The sequence below is a fragment of the Monodelphis domestica genome, chromosome 1 (assembly GCF_027887165.1).
Source record: "Monodelphis domestica isolate mMonDom1 chromosome 1, mMonDom1.pri, whole genome shotgun sequence".
Taxonomy (NCBI): Eukaryota; Metazoa; Chordata; class Mammalia; order Didelphimorphia; family Didelphidae; genus Monodelphis; species Monodelphis domestica.
The window spans coordinates 712,309,176-712,336,260 of NC_077227.1; the positions used below are offsets into that span (position 1 = coordinate 712,309,176).

Sequence of the window (27,085 nt, forward strand, 5' to 3'; positions counted from 1 at the left end):
GCAATAGAGGCATTTGTTCTGCTTAACTATGAATATCTATGACAAGGATTTTATTTCAATGGGAGAGTTGGAAATGGGAAGGAGAAAAAAATAAATTCTTCGTAACTGAGAAAGAATTAAAAAAAAAAGGTATTTGCAATAGCCCATGTGCTAGGTGATAAGGGAATGGACTAGGGTTTGGTCATATAGGTGGAAAAAGAAGTACCATTTGAGAGATATTATAAAAGGATATTCGAAAAGGCTTGGCAACTTTGGCAGGGGGGTGAGCTAGATGAGGAAGAAAGAAAGAAAAATTAATGATGGCTATGAGGTCTTGAATGTGGGTGATGAAGAAGAGAGTGATGCCTTCACTAGAAATATGGAAGTTTGCAGAAGAAGCAGATTTACAAGCAAGGTGATGAATTCCAACTGAGAATTGTTAAGTTCAAGATGCCAATGGTACATTCAAGTGAACTCCAGCAGATAGTTGGAAGTGAGGGACTAAAGTTCAGGAGAGAAATGAAGTCTGGATATTCAGACTTTTATGTTTTCCATGTAGAGATGATCATTGAACCCATGGAAGCTGATGAGATCACTAAGATCATGGAGCAAGAGAAGCCCCATGATGGAACCTTGGAGAATACTCATGTTTTCAGAACAAGACATGGCAGATGATTCAACAAAAGTATTTAAAGAGTACTCAGAAGAAAGAAACACCAGGAGGAAGAAAATCAAGGCAGGAGATATTGTGCATGAGGAAAGAGTGATTATTCAAAAATTTTCAGAGAAATAAAATAGGATTAATATTAAGAAAAAACCATCAGGTTGACCAGTTAACAGATCAGCACTAAACCTGGAGAGAGCAATTTTCAAGCAATAAGTTCAGAAGCCAGTTTACAGAGGTAGAGAAGGAAATGGGTAATGATGTCTATACCAGAAACCTCCACCCTGGCTCTTGTCACTCTTGCCTAAAATCTCTGAATCTGGCTTCTCTCTTTTCTCCGCCTCTTTATCCTACATCACTTAAATATTGCCCCCACCACCACCTCTATCTCCTCCCTTTCTCCCATCTTAGATGAAGAAATGGTCCTTCTTCCTTATGATAAAGCCAACTTTCAAATTCATCCCTTATCTCATCCCCTCTTAGTTTTGGCAGCAGAGTGCTCCCCTATTATTCCTACTTTTATCTTTAATCTATCCCTATCTGTTGGCTTCTTCATTACTGCCTAGTAAGACACCCATGTCTCCCCTGTCCTTAAAAAAAATTGAGTTGAACAATAAGTTATTAGTCACTAATGGTCATGCAATACCATGTGCTGATTTCTTACTTAACCTATTCTATTGATCCACTATTCTATTTCTTTGAAAGTACCAGATTGTTTTGATGATTGCCACTTTATAATATGGTTTGAGATCTGGTTTGGCTAGGCCTCTTCCTTTCAAATTTTTTTCATTAATTCCCTTAATATTCTTGACCTTGTGTTCTTCCAGATGAATTCTCCTATTATTTTTTCTAGTTCTAGGAAATAAATTTTGTATTGCACTACAAATTAATTAGGTAAGATTATAATTTTTATTATATTTCCTCAGGCTATCCATGAGCAATTAACAATTTTCCAATTATTTAATTCCAACTTTATGTGAAAAATGCATGTTTGCTATGGTAAGTATTTTTATAGGTATTTTATATTGTCTACAGTTAGGTTAAATGGAATTTCCTTTCTATCTATTACTGTTGAATCTTGGTGTTGGTAAATAAAAATGCTAATGACTTAGGAATTTATTTTATATTCTGTAACTTTGCTAAAGCTGTTAATTGTTTCTATTAGTTTTTTTAATTGATTCTCTGAGGTTCCCCATGTATAACATCATATCATCTGCAAAGAGTGATAGTTTTGTTTCCTTCTTGCCTATTCTAACTCCTTCAATTTCTTTTTCTCCTCTAATTGCTTAAGCAGGCATTTCTAGTATAATATTAAATAGTAGTGGTGATAATGGGCATCCTTGATTATTATATGATTATATGATTTCTATTGGTTTTGTTATTGATATGGTCCATTATGCTGGTAGTTTCCCTAATTTCATACCATCCCTTCATTCCTGGTATAAAATTCACCTGACCATGATGACCATCCTTGAAATACAATGCTGTAAGCTCCTTCCTAGTATTTTATTTAAGCTTTTTGTATCCATTTGTATTTTTGTATCATGGTAGAGATTGGTCTGTAGTTTTCTTTCTCTTTCTTAACTGTTTTAGGTATTGAGACGATATTTGGATCGGAAAAAAATGTATAAAAATTCTTTCTTACTCCATTTTCCCAAATAGTTCATGTAATATTGGAGTTAATTGTTCTTTGAATGTTTGGTAGAATTCACATGTGAATCTATCTGGTCTTGAGGCCTTTTTCTTAGGGAATTCTTTGGTGGTTTGTTCAATTTCTTTTTCTGGGATGGTGATGTTTGAGTATTCTACTTCCTTTTTTATAATCAGGACACTATATTTTTTTAAATATTTATTTCATTTAGGTTGTCAGATATATTGACACACAATTGGACAAGATAACTCCCAATATTTGCTTTAATTTCTTCTTCACTGGTTATGATTTCACCTTTTTTTATTTTTGGCACTGGTAATTTGGTTTTCTTCTTTCCTTTTTTTTAAAAATCAAATTAACCAATGGTTTAATCTATCTTATTTATTTTTTCATAAAACCAGCTCATTGTCTTTCTTATTAGTTCAATGATATTCCTTTCAATTTTATTTATCCTTTAATTTTCAGCATTTTCAATTTGGTATTTAATTGGGAGGGAACATTAATTTGTTCTTTTTCTAGTTCTAGTTTTTATTGTTGATGTTTTTGCATGCTCAATTCATTGATCTGTTCTTTCTCAGTTTTATTGAAAAAAGCATTTAGAGATACAAATTTCCACCTCAGTATAGTTTTGGCTATATCCCATAAATTTTGGCATGCTATCTCATTGTTGTTGTATTTAAAGAAATTATTTATTATTTCTATTTGTTCTTTGATCCATTCATTCTTTAGGGTAAGATTAGATTCCAATTAATTTTTAATATGTCTTTCTTCTATTCTTTGTTGAATATAATTTCTATTGCATTATCTGGTAAAAAGGTTACATTTAATATTTCTGACTTTTCTATTTTTGGTAGTGGAGTTTTTGGTCCTTTGATAAGTTTTTGTGAAGGTGCCATATACTGCTGAGAAAAGAGTGTATTCTTTTCTATTTTCATTAAGTTTTCTCCAGAGATCTCTTATATCTAAAAGTTTTATTTATCTCCTTAACTTATTTCTTTTTTGGTTGGATATATCTACTTATGAAAGCAGAAGTTTCAGATCCCATAATAGTAGAGTTTTACTATCTATTTTCTCCTATAACTCATGTAATGTCTCCTTCAGGAATTTGGATGCTATATCATTTGATACATATATGTTAAATTTTATTTTCAGCTCTATTTTTTATCAGAAATACTTGGAAATCTTCTACTTCATTAAATGCCACATTTTTTCTCCTGAAGGACTATGCTCAGTTTCCCTGGGTATATGATTCTTTGTTGGAGATCCTTTGCCTTTCAAAATATCATATTTCATGACTTTTGGTCTTTTAATGTAGAAGCTGCTAGGTCACTTGTGTAATCTCAATTTTGACACCATGATATTTGAATTGTTTCCTTCTGGCTACTCAGAGTACTTTTTCTTGGTTTGAGAATTTTTTAATTTTGCTATGATAGTCTGCGGATGTTTTATACTAGGGCCTCTTTCAAGAAATAGATTCTTTCCATTTCTAGTTTCTTCTCTTATTCAAGAATATCAGGGCAGTTTTCCCTTATGATTTCTTGTCATATGGCATCCAGGCTCTCCTATTTTCTATGTTAGTTGTATTTCTAATAAGGTATTTCAGATTTCCTTCCCTTTTTTCATTCTTTTGATTTTGCTTATTATTTCCTGATGTCTTATGAAAACCACTAGCTTCCATTTGTTCGATTCTCATTTTTGAGGAATCATTTTCTTCCTTGAGTATTGTTTTTTCCTTTCCCTTTGGCCCATCCTAGTCTTTAGTGAGTTATTTTCTTTAGTGGTTTTGAGGGTTTTTTTGGCCTCCATTTCCATTTGGTCCATTCCAGTTTTCAAGTTGTTAAATCTTTCTGTCAATTCTCTTATTATTTAATTTTTTAACTTCTTTTAAAATTCTTCTAAGAGGTCTTTTGGGGCTTGAGATCTTCTTTCACTTTCCTTTGAAGTTTCACATTTCCTTTTTACCATTGTCCTCTTATGAGTTTACATATTGATCTTCTCTAACACTAAAGTTACTTTCTAAGGTTAAGTATTTTTCTTTATCTTTTGTCCATTTTCCTAGTTTTTCTTTTTTTCCTCTATTACCTTGTCTATCTGTTGAGGTTCAGCTCTGCTCCTGAGGTGGAGGTAGTGTTGTTCTAAGCTTGTAGCAGAGTTGTCTCTGGTGTTTAGAGTGGGTCCAGTTGTGTTTGGGTCCCAGGGTGTTCATTTCCTCAGGATAGCCTGGTTGGCTTCTTGTAGGGAGACTTGTAGCAGCTTTTTTTTCCAGCTAGATTTCACTCACCCTGATTTTAGTTTCCCTATTGTTTCCTGCACTGGGCTGTTCGCCACTTTGCCCTTTTGTCACCTCAGGCCATGTGTAAAAATTAATTTTAAATCTCACTAATAAAAATATCGATTTTAGGAGGTTTATTAATTATCATTAGAAATCAAGGAATAAAAAGGATACAAAATAAAGACCATGTGCCCATGGCTGATTAGCCACTTCAAAATCCCTAAGCTTAGCTTACCACCACCACCATGCTGGCTGCAAGCCCAAGAAAGAGGCCCAAGAGGATGCCCACTCACTAATATCCTCTGTCTACAGGAAGTACATAATGACAGGAAGTCAGTGGGCTCATGGAAAATGTAGTTCTTTTTTAGGATAACAAATTTTCAATTATACATTTCCCCCTGAGATCCGTGGAAGACTAGTCTCTCCAATGGATCTTGTAAGCATAACTAACTTTGAAATTACAATAATTGGGGATAAAAAAAAGAACAAACCCATGATTGCTAGGCGCACTGACAAAAAAGCCAATTAGGTGGCAGTTCCCTTCTGCATAAGAGTATACAAACAAAACAAATGCATTCAACCCCACACAGTTCTAATCACCACATCCCAAAGTTCACTCTAGATCTTCTGGTGCAGCATGTGGTCTGTGGAGACATCTTCATGGTGCCTTCTCCAAACAGTTCGCTTTCTGGATTCAGAGAGGTATCATGTTTCTTAACCTAAAATTCCTCTCAAAAGAATTTAAACTTTGCATTTTAGAATAATAATATATTCCCCCTGAATACGGTGTTGAAAAACACAGGGATAACTTAGGGATGCATGGCTGAGTTATGAGGTATATGAATCAATTGGCAAGAGAAATCAAAAATATAAAAAAAAATCCAAATAAAAGAGAAAAAATAACTTCTGGATGAAATATAGACTATCAAAGTCTTATGTGTAAAAATTCTAAGTAAAAGGAAAATAAATTTTTAACAGGTCCTTGAATCAGGACTCAAAGTAATTTCTATCCCACAAGTCTGTAAGACAAAATGAAGTAATATTTCACTTATCCATTTGCAGCCAAAACTACAGGAAGTTGCCATACCATAAGAGAGAAAAGGGACTAGATTATAGGAGCAAATGGGAGCCAGGATGGAGCCAGAATAATCGATGTTGTGTATTTTATATAGAATGTGTGGTATAAGGAAGACTTGCATTTAACACATGTGAAATAGCCATAACCTCGAGTCTCACACATGATTAAGTCCTTGCACTCTTTGCTCAGAATGTCATCAATCCACATAGGATTGGTTGGGTCTGTTTGATTTTGTGCTCTACTAGCACTATGCAGTTTAGCTTTGTGCTTGTTTGGCACTGTGCAATGGTTCTTTTTGTATTCTCTTGTCCTGGAATCAAGCAGAATCATTAAGCAAAGACCCATTTTTTTTAACAATCAATGGCATCATTTTTATAGTCTAAAGCTTTTTGGGTATGCATTGACATTAAGGCCAATGTATTTTAAACTTATATTACTGCAAATTCAAAAAAGTTAAAGAAAATCTTCTTAATACTATTAACATGTGCTTCAAATACAAAAAGGAGAGAAAAATGAAACTCAAATACTATATTGCACATGAAAGCAAAAACAATAATAAAAGTTTTAAAAATCAAAAATATATAGCTTACAATCATTGACACGCTGTGTAATATGGGGAAAGGTAGAATACAAAGATTTCTCACAAAAAAATGAGATTCATTTCCTCCTTTCCAAACTTGGCCATGTGAGTGCAAGCAAATGATTTTCACAAAGTAACAGTATTTATAAAGAAAAATATAGTACAACAGCTAATGCACATTCAAAAATTATCAAAATCCCCAAAGTTATAATAGCTTATTTAATGACAATAGCAAATAGACCCACTATCATTAGGATTCACATGAGTCTGCGTGTGATATTAAAATAAAAACAAAAACCTTAGAAACTAATGGATACTTATCATGGGTTTTTCAGGTGTAGCAATATTTCAACCTTGGCTGAGATTTTTTTTAATCTGTTACTGCCATCATTACAAAAATGTGGCAGTAACAGATTAATGCTAAACATGGTGAGGAAAAATCCCAAATTGGATGAATCTTAGAGACTGGGCAGGCTCAAATGGCAAAGACTTGTAATAAGATGAATTTCTCCCCTAAATCTCAGGTAAAATAAGTGAAAGGATCAGTAACTCATGGATGGTAGAAGCTATTTGAAATAGGCAAGGTACTGCTCATTCATAGAGTCCACCATGGTTGTAATTTTATTTCCTGTTTGAAAGAGTAACTTCCTTCTTCACTTCCCCCCTGAGGTAGTTTACTTAGCCATGTGGAGAGAGTTAGGAGGCTATTCATTGCCTAAGGAAAATACACCCCAGTTTTTACCAGTTGGTTCAGTGATTGGCTCCAAGTTTGTGAGTTCTGAAGACATAGCAGAAGCTACCAGCAGTGTGGGAGTGGGGCTGGGGCTGGGCTGGGGCCAGAGATCAAGAGGAGGATTCAGGAATAGAAGCATATGGGGCCAGAGATCAGCAGAGAAGAACTGAGGAACATGGGCTCAAGCTCAAGCAGATGGGCAAAAGAAGCGGCTTATCTTATCTCTTCTTTGCCAAGAGCCCCTGGCTAAAAAGAGCCCAGCCAGTAGGGATGGCAACCAGGCAAAAAGTAGGGAAAGAAAAAGTAAGCAGCTCCAAAGAGAGGGTGGTTGGGAGTGGGGTGGGCGAAATGCCTTGGCAGGAGAAACGTGGCTTAAAATTTATCTAGGCTATCTTTAAAAAAATGAGAGTTTTTCTCATCCCTTCTGGTTGCCAAAAATGTAAAATTTAAAATTAATGTGCAATAATAAAAATAATATATTTTAGGAGATTTATTAATGATCATTATAAATCAAGGAATAAAGAGGATACAAAATAAAGACCACATGCCCATGGCTGATTAGCCATTTCAAAATCCCTGAGCTTAGCTTACCAACACTACCATGCTGGCTACAAACCCAAGAAAGAGGCCCAAGAGGACCACCCACTCACTAATATCCTCTGTCTACAGGACGTATGAAATGACAGGAAGTCAATGGGCTCCCAGGAAATGTTGTTCTTTTGGGGGGTTACAGATTTTCAATTATACACATGTGGAAGCAGGGAGGGATGGAATTGAACTGCTCTGTCCCCCACAAACCCCTTTTGCTGGTTTTATTGTCTCAGGTCATGCTTAGAGCTGCTCTCAGCTCTTGCGTTTCATGAAAGGATTATTGTGCAGTAATGAGGACTCAGTGGATATTAAATAATGCAAATTTGGGGCAGGTAGCTAGTGCAGTAGATAGAGTGCTGGGTGTGGTATGAGGAAGACCTCAGTTAAAATCCAGCCCCTGGCATGTATTAACTTTGTTACCCTGAGCAAGTTACTTAACCCTGTTTGCCTCAGTTTCTTCATCTGTAAAATGAGCTGGAGAAGGAAATGACAATCTACTCCAGTATCCTTGCCAAGAAAACCCTAAATGGGGTCAACAAGAATCAGTCATGACTAAAATCCCTGAACAACAACAAAATGTCAATTTGAAACAGACTTAATCAGTATGGTTGTGTGACATTCTCCATTGGTGGTAAGTTGTATTACAGTGGGGTTGGGGGAAGAGAGAATGGGATAGATACAGTTTGAGAAGATGTGAAGAATGATTATCAGATTCCTTCCAACTCCATTTCCATGAAAATAGATCAGGTCAAAATGAAATTAGAATTCTAACTCAAATCATCTAACTTTGAATTAAAAATTTAGGAAGTTTGTTTCTATCCACAAAATGCCCATTTTCATTTTTATTCCTTTAGATTTTAAACTTTAAAAAATGAGGATTGTCACAGATGGCTCTTGTGCATTTTAGGGGCAGAGGAATACGTGCTTTGATGCCATGTTCCTGTGGAGATGCTGTGTACATATGTGTATTCACTGTATGCAGTAACCAAATAATTATCTGAATAAATGTGGTGTGTGTATGTGTGTGTGTGTGTGTGTGTGTTTTTACTATAAGTTCAGATAGTCAGCAATTCGTAAGCAAGAATGAAGCTCTATTTTAAGACATGTTTAGCACTGAGACAGAACAGAACTGCCAAAAATAGGCAGTCCTGGAGAGAACAGGAAAAGCAAGTGGAACTATAGATTGAAATAGGGTTTAGGGGTGGTCTCACTGCATGTGCTCTCTATAAAGAAGGGGTCCTCAGGGCTGGGGGGAAATAGGCAGCCTACAGGCCCACAGCCTAATGCACCACCGCTGCTGTTTGTATAGCTGCAGAGCCCTTAGGAGAAACTAGGCAAAGCTAGCTTGAATTCCAATGAATATTTACAATTACTCTGCTCCAAAGCTGAATCCAATCATGGCACTGCAGTCTACAGGTTTTATGCATCAAAAGAAAATGAGAGGAATGGAGCAAAAATGGAGTTGCCTTTGGAGAGACTTATAAACACAGATCTCACTGCTTGTGGCAGAACTAAAATGCTTTATTTCTGATAGGAGCAATTTATTCTTCAGGCACTTTCCTTGATATTAGAAAGTACCTGACTGGGTTTTGAAGTGAGAGAGTCTTCAGTAGATGATTTTTAATTCAGAGCAAGAGAAAAGCATGAAAAGAATTGTATTTTATAATCTTGATTTCGTTTCCCAACAGAAGACTCCAGGGAGATGTGGGAAAATCCCTAAACCTGTTCACAGATTCTCTTCTTTCAGTTTGTCCTTTTATCCAGTTGTTACAGGTTAGAGTTTCCATATAGAATAATTCTGGGAGAAACTGGCCACCATTTTGTATCTCTTATTTTAAAATGGTCAGATAATTGATTGCCTTTAATGCATGTAAACTCACTTGCTCATTTTCCAGTTGTCACAGGTTAGAGTTTCCATATAGAATAATTCTGGGAGAAACTGGCCACCATTTTGTATCTCTTATTTAAAATGGTCAGATAATTGATTTTCTTTAATGCGTGTAAACTCACTTGCTCATTTTCCAGTTGGGGTCTTGATGAACTCAGAAGAATTGTGGAAAACTGAATATTAAAGATTAGTTAGGGCTAACTTGGATCAGTAAGCTGATACCTAACTTCCAGTCATGCCAGAGTGGATGAAATTAAATGTTTTTAAAAGATGCTGTCAAAACCTGGTTGTGGTGAAGATGATTCATTTGTTAGAATATGAAGATTATTATCAGATTAGTGGAACCCTATCTCCTTGGTTGCTACCCTGAAAATGACCTACTCTTCTATATTCTGTCTCACAGATATTCAGTCTCTCCCACCAAAATACCTTCTATCTACCTTCTACTTTCTAACCCTCCTACATATCTGTAATTAGATGCTTTTGTGTTGGGTTTGCCATGGACTATCAATTAATCAAGGTCCAACATATGCACACAGCTACCATGTCTAGTTCATCACTTTCCCATTAGTATTAGACCTGGGAGATTTTGAGTCATGTATGTTCCTATATGTCTAAATATGAGTGAAAGAGAATGCATGCATAAAATATAAGTGCATGTGAGTGGGTGGAAATGTTGATGAATTTGTGATTGGGTCTTGAGATCACCATGTTGTTGAGTCATGTCCAACTCTTTGTGATCACATTTGGGGTGGTTGGCCATCTCCTGCTTCAGTTCATTATACAGATGAGAAAATTGAAGTAAACAAGATTAAGTGACTTGCCCCCAGTCACATACCTAGTAACTGAGACCAGATTTGAACTCAGGAAGACTTGAAGCACTGCACCACCTAGCATTTATTAGGCACCTAATGTGTACAAAAGAATTCCACTTCCAGTTCAACACTTTTATGTCTAGATCTCAAACAACAAATACCCACTGACATTTTTCACACATGTTGATTCCTTTTGGACTGATCAATGAATAGAAATGTAAGCCTGGGGTCAGAAAACCTAGCTTTGGAAGACTGCCTCAGGGCTATAGGACCCTAGGCAAATCACTTAAATTTTCTGATCTTCCATTTCTTTATCTGTAAAATGTGGATAATAGCATCTATCCCTCTCCACCCCAGCTTGTAACAGAAATCTAATAAGCAGATTTAAAAAAAAAGCTTTATAAATATGAATCCTCATAGTCACATAATAATAGAAGAAGATAGACAATAAGACCTGCTTTGGGATCCTTTACCACTGAGCTTTGAGTGAAAAGAGTCTCTCGTGCATTTCTGTAGAAATATTTTTGGTTCTCTTCATTTTTCCTGCTGTTGAAAATGTACTAAGTAAAGTCATGATAACTAGCTAACTAATTGCCTCCCCTACTGGTTTTTAGACCTTCTACAGCAACTGTAGCTGAGTAGAACCTTAGCAGAAACTGATTCTGTGAACTCACATGAAACTCTAAAGTTGTCATAAAAAGAGAGAAAGAGAAAAAGCAGCCATGATATAAGAAAAAGTAAAAGCAGAAGAGATTGATAGCTGAGAGGCCCTTTAAGTGCCATAGACACTGGCATTTTCAAAAGTTTACAAGCAGATCATTTCATCCACTAGTGTTTGAACTTTCCTGTGTCCCAGTAGGATAGATTGCATTTTTTTTCAAACTTTTGTAATGGCAGCTCAGTGGATTGGGGAAATAATTAGATTTGACTGTGCATCTACACTAATGAGCCTTCAGTAATGTCTCCCATAGCTTAGATTGAGTTTGCCCCAAAAGTGCCAGCCTCTATTGCCAATAGTACAGGTTTGACTGTTTTGAACGAAGAATTGTCCATTTTTGTTGTGGTGGTCCCCCATGAACCATAGCGTGCCATGCCCTTCTGTCCTCCACAATCTCACAGTCTGTCCAAGCTCTTGTTCCATGCTTTCACAGCACTATCTCTCCATCTCTTCTTCCACCATCCCCTTCTCTCTTCACCTTCGATCTTTCCCAACATCAGAGTCTTTTCTAAAGAGCCCTATCTTCTCATCACATGGCCAGAGTGTTTAAGCTTCAGTATTTGTCCTTCCAAGAAATAGCCTCGATTAATTGCTTTGAATATTGACTGATTTATCTATTTTTAGGGAATCACGATTTATGCTAAACTTTCCCCCGGATAACTTTCAATATTAATCGAAGACTGAAAAAAAAAAAGCATAGACAGCCAGGTACTATGAGCCAATTAGAGAATAGCATATAATATCACAGAAGGAGCTCGGACTTGGAGACAAGAGGGCATCACTTCAGTTCCATTACAAGCTCTGACTTTAATGCTGTGACACTGGGCAAGTTAATTAACATCCTTAAAACTAAACTTCTACATCTTTGCAAGGGGGTTGCTGATACTTGGAGATTATATGCTTAACCTTACAGGGCTGTTGTATGGAAATTGCTTTATAAACATTAAGGTGCTATTATAACTTAATGTGTTTACAAAAATAAACTCTTATCTTCTGTCTTAGAACCCAAGACCTTCCATCTCTAGGTCTGCTTCTCAATCCACTGGGGCACCTGTTGCTCCCAGACCCAAGCTTTTAATGAAGTCCAAAATCAGCCTTCTAAACATCTGGGCACCATTTTGAAACAGCACCACATAGATCCTCAATGTGTCTCTTTATTGCACAGCTTCAGCAATCACAAGATATTAGAGTTGGAAAGGACCCAAAAGATCATCCAATCCATTCTTATTTTTCGTAGAAGGAAACTGAGGGCTTGAGAAGACAGTGTGACTAGATGGGAAGGCCATGATTTAGAGCCAGAAGACCTGGATTTGATTTTTCAGCTCTGCTACTTCCACACGTGACTCTGGCGTTTCAGTGCCCCCAGAATCTCAATTTCTTCACATAGAAAATGAGGGGATTAAACTCAAAATCTCTTCCAGCTCTAAACCTATGTTCCTAAAATCCTGTATTAACTTAACATTTTCTGACTCCAAATCTAGCACCCCATTCTCTGATTCATACCATCCTTAATAAGATCCTGCCAGCACACTTTTACTTTTCCTCAGACTCATCATTTTAGAAATTAAATAGTTTTTTTCTTTTGACTATTAATATATGTTGGGAATGTTATCTTGTCAAAACAAAGCAGATAACCTCTAAGAATGTCTCCATGACACAATGAACTTGGGACTGACTTTCTGCCTGTGTTTGGCTCCTTCTGGGTCATATTTTAGTTATTTTTTCCCCCAAGTTGTGGGAATATTTTGTTGTGACATTAGAAACATTTCTAAAACAATACCTAGAAAAGTACCCTGCAGAAAACTTCCCTGAAACTAGAAAAATCATTTGTTGTTGTTTAGTTGCTTTTCAGTCATTTCCATCTCTTCATGACCCCACTGGAGTGGTTTGCCATTTCTTTTTCTAGATCATTTTATAGATAAGGAAACTGAGTCAAGTGGGATTAAATGAATTGCTCAGGGGCACAGAGCTAGTAAATATCTGAGACTGGATTTGAACTCAGGAAAATGAGTTCCTGACTCCAGGCCTGGAACTCTAGCTACTGTACCATCCAGAAACCCCCAGATAATCAATTATGAACAGACAAGGGGGAGATGTCCTTCCCCTTTGACAGTACACAGTTAACACTGACCACCATATTTGACCATAACTGTTATTAACACTGTTGTAGACATTGTGCCTTTTCTTTCTTGCTTTTCTGTGTCACAATGAACAAGTTTTCCCATGCTGAACTCTACATGTTTGTCCTTTCTTACAATTCAATAATATCACCTCGTGTTCCTATACCGGAGTCACTTTCCAGTTGATGGTCATGGGTTGTTTGGTTTTTTATTTGTTTTATTTTTTTTTTGTTTTTAGATTTTTGTCCTAATGATGATTCTTCAGTGAGCAAAAATATGGCCTCCAAATTCCTCTTTGTCTTCCTGATTGACAGGCAGAAGAAACAGAGATTCAGCTGGATGAGGATAATGTGGAGGCCGCTATGATGAGGAGCAGATACACACATCCAGACACCAAAAGAGGTAACGCTTGTGGTCTGATGACTAAGAGATCTCCGATGTAGGAGAATCAAATCTTCTCTCTTTCCCTTTTCTCTACATACTTTTACCATTGCTAGCCATTAGTCAGCATTCTGAGAAGCAGCCCTCATCATCTTTACACTGGACAGGTCTGTTCCCAACATACTCTGTTGGGTAGCCTGTTGAAAAGGCTTGAAATTCAAAAGATAATTGACCTAAATTCCCATCATGCGTGTACAGCCTGGTGAGTCATCACCAGGTAAAGAGCTTCCATTGATTTCAAAGTGAATCTCCCACATGGCGGAGACATGGGAGGAGGGTCTTGTGGGGAGGGAGAAGCGAGGCAGGTGAAATTAAAAGTAATTTAGATTTTATTTGAATTTCTATCTGTAGGTTACGAAAATACTCAATGTAAATGGGTACCAGGAGGCTACCAACTCTAACTCAGATTAAATCGGATGCAAAGTTGATTTATAGGTCAGAACACTTTAAAATGATTATGACTTTTCTGGTTCCACAGAAATCATATTATAATGATGAGCTGGTGTTTTTATGGTATTTGTGTTCTAGTCCACAACACACGCAGAACTAACTGAAATTTCAAATGCATATGGCTGGAAGAAATGATGCTGTAATGACCTAATGCTCCTCAATTTCACCTGTTAATTTTCTTAATCCCCAAAACAATGCCAGTTTCATTTTCCCATTTAGAGAGGCAATGTCAGAGGGGCTTAATGGTGACATCATGTACCCTCAAGGCCTTTGTATTGATGTTTTCCCCAAAGAAGACCTCTGAGACCATCTAGTATAACCCCTTCATTTTGTAGTTGAGAAAGATTGAGTGATTCTATTTCCCAAAGTCATATAAATAGTAAGTCAACGGCAGATTTTTAACCCAGGTCTTCTTTACTCCAAATACAGAAACACTTAGGATTTTCCATGGATAGACAACTGGGCCTGGACTCAAGAAAACCTGAGTTCAAATCCAGCTTCAGACATTCACTACCTATGCGACCCTGGGCAAGCCACTTATCTCTGCTAGCCTCAGTTTCCTCTAATGTTAAGTGATGATACTAACAACATCTACCTCCTAGAGCTATTATAAGGATCAAATGAGATAATATTTATAAAGTTCTTAGCACAGTGTCTATAATAGAAGCTTAATAAATTTTTGCTCCATTTCTTTTCCCCTTTCCATTGTACCATGCCTTCTTAAACTATTTGAAACATAAATTAGAGCTTTGATGACATTCTTAGGCTGACTGGGTGATGTGCAGGTTTGATTCTTTAGACTCTGCAGGCTCATGGAAACTCTAAGTGTTTTATATTTTAAATGTCCAATGCCTTTCCTGCTCTTAGAAATCTAACCTCTCATAGTGTGGCCATTGGTTTAAGAATGCATCTTTGTTGCAAAAAGCTAAAATAGATTCAAATAATCCCCTTGGAACTTTAACTAGTTTCTATCGCTTTCTGCCTTTATTCTAAAAATCAACATTTTTGCAATCACTTTAGGGCATTTCCAGAAACATACTTGGCAATGAAGTTCTAACACATTGTATAAAGTCATATGGAACAAATATGAACTTTCTCTGCTTAGCAGATTAGTTAAATTGTGAAAAAGATCATTCTCTATTTTAAATTTGGATCGCTGTGGAGAATGGCCACGGACACTAACTTTTAAAATTAATATTTCTTTCTGATATATATTTTTTCTTATTAATGTCAACCAGGTTTTGCCATTAAATTAGGATAACCATAATTCTAACATAATGAGGCAGCTAGACTTGGAGTCAGAAAGACCTGAATTTAAATCCAGACTCAGACTCTTAAACTGGGCAAGTTACTTAACTATGCTCTGCCTCAGTTTCCTTATCTATAAAATAGAAAAAATGATAATAGCATCTGACCGCATTAGTGGTTTTCTTGGCAAAGATCCTAAAGTGGTTTGCCATTTCCTTCTGCTGCTCATTTTCAAGATGAGGAAACTGAGGCAAGCAGGGTTAAGTGTCTTGCCCAGGATCACATAGAACTGGCAAGTGTTGGAAACCCATATTTGAACTCAGGTCTTCCTGACACTGATTCCAGTGCTTTGTCCACTGTACCACCTACTTGTCCTATAACTAATATTCCCTCTCCATGTGTTGCTTCCTATCAAACTTCTTTAGTACAGAGGACTGATTGTCATTCCATTTTTCAAACAATTTCAGGATCTCATTAATTAATGAAAAAATAAAAAAATTCTTGGTCTCACTCATAAGACCCAAATCTAGATTTCATCAGCTCTTGTAGTCTGTTTCATGAATTCTTCCTTATATATACTATGCTCCAGCCAAATTGGACTATGCCAAAAATCACTAATTCATGGAATTGGAAGAGTCCTCAAAGGTCATTTAATTATGCCTGCATCGTGAATCTTCTTTACTTTATTTCTAAAAATGGTCCTCAGACTTCTGCAGACCTCACCAAGCCTACCATAGCTTCCTCTTCTATTTTTGGACTGCTCTAATTCTTAGGGATTTTTTTCCTTACATTAAACCAAAATATGCTTCTGCGTAGCTTCTTTCCTCACTGATTCTAATTCTGCTTTTTGTTGTTCTTCATGAACTCTTTTGGAGTTTTCTTGCCATTTACTTTTCCTTTTCCAGCTCATTTTACAAATAAGGAACCTGAGGCAAGTCACTTAGCCATGGTCTGACTCAGTTTCCTTGTCTGTAAATGGAAATAATAATAGCCACTGACCACATTGGGGCTTCCTTTCATAAAGATATTGGGGTAGTTTCTAGCCTTTTCCTTCTCCTGCTCATTTTAAAGATGAGGAAACTGAAGCAAACAGGGTTAAGTGACTTGCCCAGGGTCACACAGCTAGTAAATGTCTGAAGCCAGATGTTAACTTGAAAAGGTAATCTTCCTGACTCTAGATCTAGCACTCTATCTACTATACCACCTAGCTGCCCTCTAATTCTGCTAACTAGAGCTAAAGAAAAGAAATCTAATCTTTCTTCCAAAAGAAAGTCCTTTACATATTTGAAGAAATAATTATTAAGAACCTTCTATGTGCCAAGCACTGTACAAATATTATCTCTTTGAATCTCACAGCCACTCTGGGAGGAACATACTATTATTCTATTACTCCCATTTTTTAGACAACAAGAGGTTAAATAGCTTGGGTCAAACAGGTAAGACGTCCCTAAGGCCAGATTTGAACTTAGGACTTCCTGACTCCATGCCCAGCCTTCTTTCCACTGAAAGACTGTCTGCGTGATTTCAAAACCTCAATTTTCTCCTCTCCCAGCAAGTTTTCTCTTTTCCAGACTAAATATCACAAATTCCTTCAACCTATCTTTCTCCAGCATGGTTCTGCATTCCTCCATTAAAGCTCTTCATTGTCCCTCTACACCGTGTTGCCTAGAATGTAGACAGCAGTACCCCATCTATGTTCTGAGAAGAGCAGGATTAAATGGAATGATCATCTCCATGATACACATTCTATTTTTTTAAATCATAACCCCTAATCCCATTAGCTTTTTGATCTACTCTGCCACACTATTAACTAATTTAATTTAGAACTTACTTAAAACCATCAGGCCTTTATCCCCTGAAAAGCTTTTTACCACTCTCAGGACAAATCATATGCTTTCCTGCCTCCATTTCTGCTTTCACACATTTCACCCCTGTGACTGGAATAGCCATCTTCCCATCCTTGCCTTTCGAATCTCACCAATTCTTCAGGTGCCTTCACTTCCTAGGTGGTCCCATTTCCATTCATTGATCGCCATCAACCAAAAGCAATGTGTATAGCAAGCTGTTCCTCTCCTATACTTGTCTTATTTATGTTTACTTGTATCTACTAGGTTGTAAACTCTTTGAGGGCAGGGACCATGCCATATTTACCTTTGGTGCATATTTCATACATTTAATAAATATTTAATAAATGGTCCATATTTAATAAATGTTTGTCAAATTAGATTTCAATTAGAATGCAACATAGAAAGATACTCATGGGGAAGGTTTCCAAAAGCAAATTCATAGCTACTAAGAATCACTGAGCAAAATACTTACATGAGGGCACCTAGCAGTAAGGGCTAAGGATGCTGAACAATTAATCCTTGTGCGTCAAGAACTTTATGGGTGAGAACTTTTGACTGGAGGGTTTCTGTATTTCCACATATTCCATTTTCTTTTCCAGCAACTCATGCCCAAATCTTAATGAACCCAGTTTAGCAGGATGTCATTATTTAATGAGTCACAGCATCTGTGAAATTTTGGATGGCTGCCCTGTGGTTATAAGAGCAACTTAGATATTTAAATGCATACTAGGATGTTTATAATTAAATGATAATTGTCATCTAGAACTCTGTTTCTCCTGGTACTTAATAGTTGCACAAGAAAAAAACCAGAGTAGGTTTTTTCTTCTACTCCTAGTTCCTTGACACCCCTAGATGATGGAAGCCCATGGAATATATTGTAACTAGCTACGATTAAATGCAGATTTTCTACTTACTGTACTTAGTGATTGAATATGATGAATAAGCAACCTATAGAAGGGATTCTTACCTAGGGGGTAGTACATGTTTTTATAAAGGCATTTCAGCCATTGGTTTCCTTTGTAATCCTGTATATGTGTATGTGCATGCATTTAAAAACATTATTCTGAGAAGAGGTCCATAGGCTTCCTTGGATTGTCAGAGGTCCAAAAGCCAAAAAACCCTAAACTATAGCAGTGTTTCAACACTCCATGGGATCTATGATCTCATTAATAGTTTTGCTGTAGATTGCAACCAATCTGTGCCTACCATCTTAGCCCGTTTTTGGCTATATCTTGACATACATCTGCCACCTTGTGTGTTCTAGGCCATGCTTATGTTCTTTTGAACATAATATTTATTCAAGGATACCAAAAGAACCCAATGGCTGTCCATAAGTTATTCCTAGCTCTCACTACATGGCCAGCTTTTCTTTCTTTCTTTTTTTTTTGCTGCAATGACATCTTTTAAACACCTTCTCCTGATTAATTCTTTTTTTAAATTATTATTATGCCTTTTGTTTGTAAAAGCCCCAAATATTCACTCTATCATGACCATTGATTGCTATTTGGCGCACCCTCAATCTCAGTTTCTCAAGTACTGTAGTTCCTTGACTTCTGCGCATACACAATACCATCAAAAGAATTTTGTTGTTAAAAAGATGAAACTTTCTTTCAGGGAAAAATATGAGGTCATTATAAAAACAATTATGTGCCCTAAGGCAAGTCAGCATGCTCTTCTCCTTTTTGATACGGGGCCCAGTTCATTGCCCATTGGTAGGCTTTGTCCAAGATCTCTACATACCTCAGCAAAGTTAAGTTGATTAGGGTTCTAGAAGGAAGGTCACTGAGCAGAATCCACATTCATTTAAGTCTCCTGACGTCCAGTTAATGACATGATCTGGGTCTGAGCTCTTCCATCAACAATTTTTACTCCATCATCAACTAGGAAATTGAGAATAATGATAGTTGTTCCTCATGGAAGCTCCTAAGGGCTTTGGGGGCTACTCAGGACGAACACTCCCATTGACCTTCAGTCTGAATCAGAGTAAATCATTGAGGCACATCTGAAGAGGAGTACCACAAAGCAGTAGGCACCATCTTTCTCCTCAATATCAACAATCTCTTTTGAATAGAGCTTTGTAGTTTGAGAGTACTTTCTCACATCCATAATCTCATTTTATCTCACTTGATCCTCACCATAATCCTTTGAGGGAAATGGAGCCCCTATTACTATCTCAATTTATAAGGAAATTGAGACCTAGAATGATGCCATTTTCCCAGGGTAACATCAAATTATTGACCTGGTTCTCTTAACTCCTAGTAACAGAATCTTTGTTGAAAGGACTGAATGGTCATCTAGTGCAGCCCCTTGCTCCAAAAAAAAAATGCAACACATCTGACCAGTGGTCATCTTGGAGGGAACCCATTATCTCCTGAAGCAGGCAATTCTTCCTTGGAAAAGTTTTGGTTTTAAGGAAGTTTTTCCTCACATCAAGCCTAAAACTTCCCCTTTGAAAATTCCACTTGCTAGTTGTACTTTCTGGGGCTTGGCCAAACAAATCTAACAAGTCTTCCATGGGACCTCCCTTCAAATACTTGAAGACGTCTATCTTGCCCCTACTAAGCCTTCTGTACTTCATGCTAAACATTTTCTGCTTTAAATGACCCTCATATGATATTAACTAGATATTCCTCATCATCCTGGTCATCTTCTTCTGAACATTCTAGTTTACATCTTTTTTTGTAATGTGAGACCCAGAACTGATCTGATCAAAGGTAATGTATATAGTGCTACTGTCTCTGTACTCCTGGATGCAATACTTCTCTTAATGCAATCTAAGATTGCTGTTGTTTTACTGGCTGCAATAACCTATTGTCAACTCCTGTTGAGTTCAAAGTCTTCCCAAATGCCAGATTTTATTCAGATAAATTATTTTCTACCCATATCTCTGCTTTTTTTTGCAACTGTGAACTGATCACTTGGCTTTTCACAATGACCTAATTCATCTCTCTGTCTCAAATCTCTCCACACTCTAATTCATCCTCTACTCAGCTTCCAAGGTACTACTTCTAAGCCATAAGTCTGACCATGTCTCCCTCCTACCCAGAAATCTCCAGGGGTTCCCTATTGCCTTTAGGTATAGAAATAAATTCCTCTTTTTGACACTTAAAGCCCTTCCCAACCTGGTCCTTTCCAAACTACAGTCTTCTTACACTTCACTCCCTTCCATGCACTCTATGGTCCAGCTGTATTGGCCACATTGTTGTTCTTCATACATATGGCATTCTATCTCCAGGCTCAGTACATCTATTACTAGTTGTCTCCCATGCTTGGGATTCTCCTTTTTTCTTTTTTGGTTTCCTTTCTTGCTTGACTCAGGTCAAATTCCACCTTTTTCAGTTTTTCCTGCTTTCCATATACCTCCCACCTTAACCTCTGGCTAGTGCTTTCCTTCTGAGATTACTTATATAGAAACATAGACAGACAGACAGACAGATAGATAGATAGATAGATAGATAGATAGATAGATAGATAGATAGATAGATAGATAGATAGATAGATATAGATGGATAGATGGATGGATAGAAAAATAGATAAATACATAAACAATCTAATACAAGCACACATATGTATCCTGTATGTACATAGTTATTCACAAGTTGTGTCCTTCACTAGAATGGTAGCTACATGAGGGCAAGGATCATATTTTTGTCTCTCTTCATAACTCCAAGTACTTAGTACAGTGGCTGGCACACAGCAAGCACTTCATAGAAGCTCATTGTTTGACCAAACCTAAGTGTAAAACTTATTCCAATTTGTAATTATTCCAATTTGAATTTTGGCTCATTTATTTCAACCCAACTTTATAGCCTATCCAGATCTTTTTGAATTCTTACTGTGTTTTTCAGTATATTAACTCTCTTACAGATTTAATGTCTATGCTATCTATGCCTTTATACAAGTCAGTGATGAAACTGATAAATATCACAGGACCAAGCACTAATTCCTGGGACCTTCCACTGGAGACCTCATTCCAATCTATTAATTACTATTCTTGGAATGTGAATATTTAATCAGTTCCAAATACATCTCATTATACTGCCATCTAATATAGCTATAAGAAAATGTGCCTCACTGTGAAGATATAAGTCCATTTCCTATGAGATGAGAAATCATTCAGTGGGGAAAAGGAAGAAGAAACAAACAGAGGTTTTTGACATGTTCTTGAGGAGTTCTGAAATAACAATTTGTTAGTCTGATAGCCAAATCAGAAAGGCTTGCTGTCTTCCTGGAGTGTGTATCAAGAATGTGACAGAGGACCTCCCAAGATTTGTCAAACTGGTGACCGTCCCACTTTTATTGACTCACTTGGCACAAATAATATTGGGAGAAAGACTGAAAAGTGCTTCTAAAGTTTATAATGTCTTCAGCAAAAGAGAGGAGTATAGGGACATAAGTGGTATATTTCTTATGGCTGATGATTGAAGACAAGGGCTTAAGAAAAAAAACATAGATTTGTAAAGTGATCAGTTATTCAAGAAGATAAAATCTCTCATGCTTTGATGAAATCTAGATAAACTATCAACAAAAATGCCATTATCTACCAGTTTAGATACTACCAAAAGGGAAAATAAGTCCAAAATTTTTAAAAAGAGTCTGCCATAACATTTTAGTGATAAGATCAGGCTCTTTGTGATCATACTTGCTTTTCCAGTTCAGTAACCATCCCTAATTAATATATTCCAGAATTTTTTCAAGAATCAAATTCAATGGCCTATAGTTTGTGCACTCCTTCTAGAGTTTGTATCTGAATTCTGCATTGAACATGTTGAGTTTAGGATATCTCTGGGACATCCAGTTGGAAATGTCCTAAAGGCAGTTGATTGTGTGGGATTTGATTGATGTTCAAATTAATTGGTTTTTTTAAAGCTTTGGAAGGCACTGAGCCTGGATAAATAGATTTGTGAGTTGCACATAGACATAAATTTTTCCATTCTCTGACCTAAAATACCTTTTCCATTCTTCACAATTAAAAAGAAATCTCCACAAAATTTGCATTCTCCCCAACCCTTTAAAAAATCACAGATAGGAATGCATTTACATCCAGCAGTTTTTTTACTGCCTAAGGTTTAATTACCCATGCCAGACTACTTGAAGTCATCAAGGAGCTAGGCACTCTCTTACTATTTTCCTTCGTCTTAGGTATGAACTTCCATTTAGCCATATTTGGCCAATGTTTATGAGCAGGTAGGTGGTGCTGTGGATAAAGCATGGGGTCTATAATCAGTTAGATTCATCTTCCCAAGTTCAAATCTGACTACACACACTTACTAGCTATGTGGCCCTGGGCAAGTCACTTAACCCTGTTTACTTCAGTTCCTCACCTGCAAAAAAGAAGTAGAGAAGGAAATGGCAAGCTACTCTGGTATCATGCCACACATTTTTGTCTTCAGAATTTCATTCTTGATAATTGTCCAGTCCTCCTTAGCTGACTTCCCTTATACAAGTCTAATCATTGGATCTCTTTCTGGTCTTCATTTTAACTCTGAAACTGCTCTCCCCAAATCTAGGGATTCTTCCTGTCCTCCTCTGTCACAAACTCTAAGGTAGTAATGCTTCCTATCATTTCTACCCTGAATAGAATTTCACCATTTGTTCTTCCAATTTTTGAAGGATTTATCATTAAATCAAGTCAAGACATTATTAGTTTCTCTGTTTTAGCAGTAAGCTTTAGCAGATTTCCAGATAACTGAAGTCCACATGATTACTACATTCTGTCTCTATGTTAAGCTTGCAATGTTTCCCAAACTCTCCATCTATTTCCTCTTTTGGCCCCAATGATCTGTGGTATACTCTGCTGTCAGTTTCTCCTCTGAATCTGCCTCCATATATCTTTACCCTGATGCTTCCTCCATGCTTCCCTTCTCTAGTTCCTGGATTTCTTCACTAGTATGTTGTTGTTGTTGTTGTTGTTGTTGTTGTTGTTGTTGTTGTTGTTGTTGTTGTTGTTGTTGTTGTTGTTGTTGTTGTTTAATACATAACTCTATATCACTTCCCTTTAATCTACCTTGTTTCTTTTAAATAACCTTCAAGATCCAAATTCCAGTTCTGGATCTTATCTCATCAATGTAGAATGATATCTACATGGTTCTACTTTCCTCCTTGAATTAATATCTCTAGTTTCTTTCTCATTATGTATACTTTCTATATATTGGTGATGACGTCTGATGTCATGAGTTTGATTACTGACTCCTTTATTAATTTTTTTTTCTCTTGTGAGCTTCTGAGTGTCTCAACTGATGAATTCTTTCTTCATTGTAACTACTCTATATCTATCTTGGTGGATGTACACAGGCAGTATTCTCTCTATCCCTTCCTTTTCAGATTAAGATACTTTTGGTTAGGTTGCCAAAACACCAGGCAAATGTAACTTTTTTTAAAAACCCTTACCTTCTGTCTTAGAATTGATTCTAAGGCAGAAGAACAGTAAAAGCTATGCAACTGAGGTTAAGTGACTTTCCCAGGGTCTCACAGCTAAGAAGTATCTGAAGCAAGACTTGAACCCAGCTTCTCTCTACTCCAGGTCTAGGGCTGTATACATTAGGTCACCTAGCTGCCCTCAAAATATTTTCTTGATAGCTCTTAAAAGGGTCACTTTGTCCCTGGACAAGATGGTAATTCCTGTGATCCCTATATTTTAAGCTGTGGACCCAAAATCCAGATCCCATTCTTATCAGATTCTTCTGAACTAGCTATTCATTTCCCAAATCTGTTTCTCTTCTAAAGTCCTATTTATAAGTATTAAAAAAAAATCACATCAATGTTGAAAACACCACCTCTGCCTCATGTTCATCCCCTCCTTACCAAAGACATCCTAATCTTTAGCAGTACTTTTTTGATCTCTTCTCAAAGTATCATTTGTACCAAGTGAATATGCATAAGTGGATAGTAGTCATGCAGGTTCATGAATCTTGGAAGGTCCTCTGGCCTATTCTAGATTATATACACACCAGTAATTTAGCAGCTCTCTCTACTTTTGTTATCAGATTAACAAATGTCTGCCTTAATATCCCTCAATAAGCAAGACACCAACCACCACTTATTTTCTCTTCAGTCCTCACTAGATGACCTGAGAGTGCCTACATATCTATATTTTAATTTCTTGGAAGATGAGCTGCTGCTTTTTCTCCAAGCATCAAGCCCCATCCTCTTTGGAAAGAGCCTCAGTTTCGTGTTCTTAGCTCCAAGTGTTCAGTGGTCCTTCTCATTCTCTTTTATGTGATGCTTTCCCACTCTTAACATCTCAATCCAGGTCAGGATTCCCCTATGATATTATGGATAGTTTCTCTTCTTTGGTTTCACACTGATGTCCTACTTTTAAAGAACACTGGCTACCATTGTTGCTGGTATTATAGAAAGGGATGATACCAGCCCACTTTTTAAGCAGTCACTTGGTCACAGCAGACTAACAGATATTGAAATTTCTAATGAACCACCATTAAACTTTGCTGCTCATCTCAACCCTGGTGCCCAGGCTCCCTTCACAGCCACACAAGCAAAGAACCGTCATGTTATGGTGATGCTGCCATGTTCTCCTTATGATGTTTGATCCTCTACTATATCCCCTCAGTCTCAAAGGCTATATGTTGTAGATTCTTATTCAGCTACTAGTTTAACTTGGTGATCTCTGAGATCCCTAAACTCTTTGAATTTGTCATTTTGATCAAGAAAGGAAAGGTACAAGTCAAAGAGAAGGTCACAGTTGTACAGCTAAAATAAATAGCATTTAACCTCAACACGGATTCATTGAGAACCCTACAAATACAAATCCAAGCTTGTGTCAAAAGAGAAATTAAACAAACTTGGACTTAAGGAAAATCACTTATGGTGGAGGATTCCTTGGAAAGGAGAAGTCTTGAGGGAGGAAGACAAGTTAGAAGGCCAATGCAATAGTCTAGGTGAGAGGTGATGAAGACCTGAACCAAGATGGCAGAGAAGGAATTAGATGCCAGAGATGTAATAGGAAAAGAAGGATTCACTGATTGATAAGTTATATACTACTGAAGCTATGGGTGCCATGGTCTTTTAAGAATCTGTTCAAGATAAGAAAAATGGATTTTAATCTGCTTTACATCCCCATGTCTACAACAATAAAAACAAACCTCACTTTTTCCTATCTTAAACGCTAGCTGCTATCCTGTATCTTTCCACCTCTTTGGGGCTTAACTTCTTGAAAATGTCATCTCTAATGCCTTCTATTCTCTCACTACGTTCTAAACCCTTTTTGGTCTGACTTCTGACATCATTGAAATGAAACTGCCCTCTCTAAAGTTACCAATAATCTCTTAATTGCCAAATCAAATAGCCTTTTTGTAATCTTCATCTTTCTTGACCTCTCTGCAGCCTTTGGTATTGTTGATCATCCTATTCTCAATGCTATCCTCTCCTTAGGTTTTTATAACATTGTTCTTTTTTTTCCCCCTCTTCCAAATGTCTGAGTGCTCCTTTTCAACCTCCTTTGCTGCTTCTTTATCTCTATATCTTTATGCCTCTTAACTGGAGGTATTCTCCAAGACTCCCTTTTCTCTTCTGTCTTTATACCCTCTCACTTGGCTCTGTTATCATGTGTATAGAGGTGATTCCCAAATCCCCATATCTAGCCCCCATCTCTCTCCTGAACCTTAGTCCTTACATCACCAACTGCCTTTTAGACATCTCAAATTGGATGCCCCATCAGAATCTCAAACTCAATATATCTATAATACTCATTATCTTCCCTTCTCCCCCCAAACCTCCCTTTCTCACAATTTTCCTATTCGCTTTCATGGCTCCATTTTCCCGGCCACCAGTGTTTACAGCCATGGAATCATCCTCAGTTCCTCATTTGAACTTACCCCATATTTCCAATGAATTGTCAAGTCTTATTTCTATCTTCATAGTTATCTCTTGCTGCATCCCCTATAATGCAGCCCCTTATCATCTCTTATATGGTTGATGTTTTAAAACTCTTATCACTAATTCTTGATTTCAAGACAGAAGAGCAATATGAGCTAGGCATTTCAGGGTAAGTGACTTGCCCTCAAGGGTCACACAGCTAGGAATTATCTGAGGTCAGATTTGAACCCAGGATCTCTCATCTCCAGACCTGGCTTTCTCACATGAATTTTATCAATAACGTGCTAATCCACCTCAAGCCTCTTTCCTCAGATCCACCTTCCCCTCAGCTGCCAAAGGGATTTTCCTAAAGTGCAATTCTGACAATGTCACCATCCTTCCCAATTAACTCCAGTAGCTTTGTTACCTCAGATAGCACCTATGAAATCCTCCGTTGGCATTTCAAATTCTATTTCTATTCTTCTTACAATTTATTCCCATCCACACACTCAGAGATGTCTGCTATCCGTGTTAGCCTGCTTGCCAGCCTACATGACATTTTCACTCACTGTCCCCCATCCCTAGAATGCTCCACTGCCTCACCTGGACCTCCTGCCTACCTTCCTCGACTTCCTTCCAACCAACTCCAATGCCACCTTCTGGATTCCTTTCTTGTCATCTCTGGTCTCCCAATAGAGCCTTCCTTCTGAGATTACCTTCCATTTATACTATCTATCTTGTATATAAATTGTTGTTCCCAACTCCTCAAGACCCCATGGACCATCCTAACCATAGGATTTTCTTGGTAAAAATACTACTGGGGTTTGCCATTTAAACAGAGGTTGACTTGTCCAGGGTCACATAGCTAGGAAGTTTCTGAGGCCATATTTTAATTCAGATCTTCCTCAAGGCCCAGAACTCTATCCACTGAGCCACCCCCCCCCCCAGCTATTTCTTTGTATATACAAAGCTATGAAAGTCTTCCCCATTAGAATGTGAGCTTTTGTAGAACTCTTTTTTTTTTAATCCCCAGTGGTCAGTGCAATGCCTGATTCAGAGTATGGACTTAATAACAATTGTCGACCAACTAACTTGACTACACTATGGGCAAAGTTGAGTTTGCCTTGGAAAAAATGTCAGACCATTGGAAGAACTACTTTGTCTGAAATATTCCTTGCTCTTTTCCTTAGAAAAAC

The 27,085-nt window shown here is 37.2% G+C and overlaps 1 long non-coding RNA gene across 1 annotated transcript in view; it reads left to right on the forward strand.

Moving 5' to 3' along the window:
- Window positions 1-26,738, forward strand: part of LOC103096853 (uncharacterized) — a 284,089-nt gene extending 257,351 nt beyond the window's left edge. The window contains exon 11 of the long non-coding RNA XR_008915145.1: window positions 13,328-26,738. This is a non-coding gene — a long non-coding RNA (uncharacterized LOC103096853). The remainder of the gene's footprint in view (window positions 1-13,327) is intronic.
- Window positions 26,739-27,085: the final 347 nt, after the last annotated feature.